This window comes from Trypanosoma equiperdum, assembly GCF_001457755.1.
Source record: "Trypanosoma equiperdum strain OVI genome assembly, contig: ctg_1234, whole genome shotgun sequence".
Lineage (NCBI taxonomy): Eukaryota > Euglenozoa > Kinetoplastea > Trypanosomatida > Trypanosomatidae > Trypanosoma > Trypanosoma equiperdum.
Window position 1 is genome coordinate 1,704 of NW_027123210.1, and position 5,121 is coordinate 6,824.

A 5,121-nucleotide genomic window follows, 5' to 3' on the forward strand; every position below is an offset into this window, starting at 1 on the left:
GTCTTCTGGTAACTAAATTTTTTCCCCCTTTTTTCTTGAGTTTTTTTAAGGTTTTAATTTTTCTTTTTTTTGGTTTGTTTTATAGTTTTCCATGTTTTTAATGTAATGCAGTGGCTCTTTCTTGACGCGGACCCTAACGCTTATTCGCCTTCCGCACGTGAAGTGGTGCTTAATTTGTTTTTTAAAAAACTCTGGTGCGTAGACGAAGGGGCTGCACGCTGTTTTTTTTAAAGCTGGCGCGCGGCAATTTCGTTGCGCAGAACGATTTCCTTTTAAAGGGAAAATTAAGGAAATAGGGAAACATTTGTCACCAGCAGATTATGACAATAAGCAATTAACCCTCAGTGGCACAATCTGTCGCTGGCACCAGACTTCTAAAGCCGTTCAACTGTCAGAGGTGTGTTTTTTAACGGTGTCAGAGACAAATGTGAGTTGAAAAAGGAGTTGACACAAGAACTAGAAAAGGCAAGCCAAGAATCGTGAGGGAAAGACTGGCAAACTAATTTCTCTAGCCACCAGGATCAGACATCTGGTGAAAAACAAGAATGAAGGACTGCCAGCTTGTGCCCCTTGTAAATGTGGTTGGATAACTTTCACAGACAAAGAAGGCAAACTTCCCAAGCCTGAGTGACTCTCTTTCAGTATCCTTGTCAATAAGAAATTGGCTCTGAGTATGGCTGCTGCTTTTACTGCTTTGATGTGTTAATTCCCCTCTTTTTCTTGTTAACAATTTAATGTATTTTAACACATTTATCAATCTCCGAGAAATAATTATTCTTTTAGGCTTTCTGCGCGTGTAAAATCTTTTTATGAATAAAATTATCCTTTTTTAGTTGTTGGTTTTTTTTGAATTTTTAAGGTTAGGATTTTAGGTTTTTTCCAATTTTCAATTTTAACAAATTTTTAAATCTAAGTTTATTTTTTCTTATCGAATTTTTTTTTCCAGAAACCAAAGAAGGTAGAAGAAAACGATTAGTTAGAGAGGTTAGGGTTAGGGTTTTAATTTTCCTTTTTAATTTCAATTTTTTTATTACCCGATTTTCCTTTGCAAAAACAATTTAATAATTTTAATTTTATTTTTGACCGCTGCAGCGCTCCCTTTTTTATTCAAACCATAACCCTTGTTCGCTACCAGCCGTGAATGAAACATTAAAATTTTTAACTGTTAATTTTTTACATTTTTTAAAAAAAGTTGATTTTCTTGTTTTTCGTCTTTTTTTTCTAATTTTTTTGGCTTTTTGGGGAGGGGGTGACGGATTTAGAATTTTTTACCATCAACTTTTATGCCGCCCACTTTTTTCAAGCACCTGCAGCGGCTCCATTTGTTTTTCCCTATTTTTTGACATTTTTGGTTTTGGATTTTTTGTTTTTCGGGTTAATTTGGAATTTTTAAGATTAGGGTTTTTTAGGGTTATTAGGGTAAATTTTTTCTTTACCTTTTGACATTTTTGAGTATATTTTGTTTTTTGTTTGGTTTTTTCATCAATTTAATTTTTTTTTTACGCTGGATAACTAATTTTTAAAAATTTTTGAATAATCTGCCCGAACAGCAATTGGACTGGCAAAAGCGAAAAAGAAGAAAGCCAGGAAGGGTTATCCTGGTTAGGGTTGGGAATGTTTCTTTTTTAAGTGATGCAACGGCTCTTTTTTGGTGCGGACTCTAACCTTTGTTTATCCTGAAGACATCTTTATTTTAATATTTTTTGCCTAAAACATCTCCTCGATTTGTTACGTTTTTGTTCATTTTTCTTTTGTAAATTTCAGCTCTGCATTTTGAGCTGCAATTTTTTTGTTTCAAACTTACTTTTTTCCACCGTCTTTAATTATATAATGACACACCGTTTTTTTTTAGACGCAAGCCCAAGCCCTCGTCCGAGCACCAGCTGATCAACCTTTTTTTTATAGACTAAACTTGACAAAGGCAACAGCAGCTTAACCAACGCTCGAAAGTGGGCCAGCCGTCCACACAATATTCAGGAGACAAAGGAGGAGAAAATAAAGAAGGGGATAAAACATCACGGGTAAATTGCTCTAGTTACGATACTCCTGAGAAATTCAACGGTGTCCGGGGCACTGCCCCTGCAGGCAAGAAAGCTTTTTGTTGGTGGATTACCTACAACGAAGAACAGGGCCCAGTAACTCCGGCTTGCCGCTCCTCTAGTTTTCTCGTAACTAAAAAGTTTGCTCTGATTGCCGCTGCTTTGGTGGACTTTCTGTTTTAAGGATTTTAGTATTATAAGAATTTTCGTTCAATTTTATGAAATTTATGAAATCCACTAAATTTCGAAAATTTTTCTGAAACCTCCAAAATTATTACATTTTAAAACTTTTATGAAATCTTTGAGAATTTTTTAAAAAAGTAAAAAAATGGAATATGGGTTCAAATTAGTGTGATTTAAGACGACAACTTCGTAAATTCTCATTTGATTAAGTTATTTTATTATATTTTCTTGTGAATATTATTTAGGTTAATAATAAAAGCAGTAATGATATTTATAATGAGAATAATAATAATAATGAAAAGTGTGTGTTGTGAGTGTAGGTATGGTAATAATATAATAATATTTCTGGTGCAAACTAAATTCATGGACAAAATATCAAGCACTAAAAGCAGTAGATCGTGTAGAATGGAAGGAAGTAAGTGAGTGATGATGAATGTGTGGGAACGGAAAAGAGAAATGTTAAAAAAACTAGAAATAGAGTATATGCAGCGTTTTTCGTAGAGCTAGTGTGGATATCATCATCATACGGAAGAATAAGGATGCAGACAGCATGAGGACGCAAGGGCTATCCTCCGTGACAAAGTAGGCTTACCTCGTCACCTGTAGAATAACAGCAGAAAAAGAGTAAGAAACCGCGTCTATGAAAAAAAGGAAGATCTCTATGCTGTGGCAAATATCAGCGGAGACACTACTCTAATTTTGTGTTCGTATATTTCATAGTCACTAAGACGTTTCAAGGAACGAGCAACCCATATAGAAGTTGTTGTTTATACGAGCAAACCCGTCGTATTAAAAAACGAAAAGTGACGGCAAAAGCGATGTAGGGGTCCATATTACTGAGTCTTAAGCACGGGTCACCCATAGCGGAGAAACAAAGTCTAATACAGAAACAGTAGATTAATCGCGTCCGTAAAAATTCCAATCTTTACTTTGTTATAACTTTATCATGTGGTCAATGTTTGCCGAAAAACAGAAGCAAGAACAAAATATAAACTTTGAATCATTGTGCACAGAAATGTATACATTATTTTCAAAATTTAACATAATGATCGTGAATATATGAACAGTAGAATTATGCAATAGGTTCTGAGAGGAATTAGGAAAACACTAATAAAAGACTATTTAGAAATAGAAATCAAAAGTGTAATCTGAGCAACGCTTCTATACATGTAAAGATAAACTTGAACAACGTTTTTTGGCGATAAGGAGGTTGAAAGAACTGCAGTGGCAGGACAGCGCCGCTAACATTTTGCACTAGATGAGCCGACACCTAGTCGATGTGCAGCTTATACAACGGTGACCAGTCGACAGAGGCCGGTGGCCAAGGCAACTATAACACAGACACAAAGCAAACAGCACAATCACACCGCAAGCCATTGTAACTGAAAGACGCCAGCCGACACAAAGCCCCAAGTCTATATTAGGCGAACATAACTTATATCATCAATAGCGAACGAGTGCGTCTAGCCATTCTGTCTTTCCCCAAAGGAAAACATAGCAGTAGCCGCGCAGAGACTTAAATGAACACAAAGGCCGTGGTTTCCGCACTGGTGATCGTAACGCTATTGCCCTACAAAGGAAGCGGCGCGGCAAACGTCAACGTCCGCGAATACGAAGCGTTCTTCAATCTGTTTACCATTATATCGGCCCGTAACACGCTTGATCAACTGAAAATATCAGAAGAAGAGCCACAGGAACACAAAGAAATAGTTTATTACAATGTTTCAACGTAGACGGAAAGCTATTACGCCGACATGGACGAAACATTACCAAAAGGAGCTGGCGGAGAAATACAACAAGCAGCTGCAGAAGAATGGAAAAACGAGAAGACTCAAATAGCGGATCTGTGTCCAGAATGAGATAAAACATACGAAAGGCTAAAAGATACACCGGCTAGAGCCGCCGCCAATGCGCAAATTCAGCACTACGCAACTGCGGCGAATATATTAAAAGACGAATGTAAAAAAGCTATCAAAGACATCAATAGCGACGTTGAAGACGCCAAGAAGCTGCTGGCGACAGCACTTTACGGAGACAACAATACAGATCTCGACAGAAACAACTGCAAAGGCAACTGGCAAGAGAGGTGCACAAAAGCAGCAAAACAAGGGAAATCAATAGCAGAATCACTAGCGGTAGCAATTTGCTGCATCTGCTCCAACACAGCCAACAGCCATGGTCACTGCGGGGCCGGCATAAGTACCCAATGGGAAGACGCAAGCAAAAACGACGGTAGCAGATGCCTGAAAATCTGGGACCAAGTAAAAACCGGCTGCGGAGGGAGAGCCACACCAAAACAGCTAACAGTAGGATTAATTAGGCAGGCCCTTACAAGATTAACGGCGCTTTATGGCATGGGGCAGCAGAAGGCACGAAAACGGCAACACTCGTCTTAGGCAAGGCCGAAGCTGCAACCTGAAAAGATGGCATACCTAACAGCAAATGCATTTCGCTAGTACCATTCCTTAAGTCCGGTAAAAACGGTATAACATGGGAAGCGAACATCCTAGTAGCTGCTGAGAAGATTGACAAACTGCACACAAAGAAGCAGCGTCTAGCAATATTAAAACAGGAGCTTTCGCTTCTTAGAACACAAGCCGCTGCCGCGCACACACTAGCAAAGCTCGCCATCGCCGCCTCTTCACTGCCTGTTACAGTTCATAGAGCAAATTCAGCGGAACTAAACCACCAAGCAGAAAAATTCAAAAAACACACAACCAACAAAACTGCGTGCGAAAACTCTGGTAAATGCAAATGGGAAGGAAAAACTGAAACAGAAGAAAAGTTCGTAGCAGATGAAAGTAAATTTACACAAAAAAAACCACATGAACAGGAGATGAAGTCGAAACAACACAAATAAGCAATGGTAAGAAAAAGGATGACTGCAAATCTACGGATT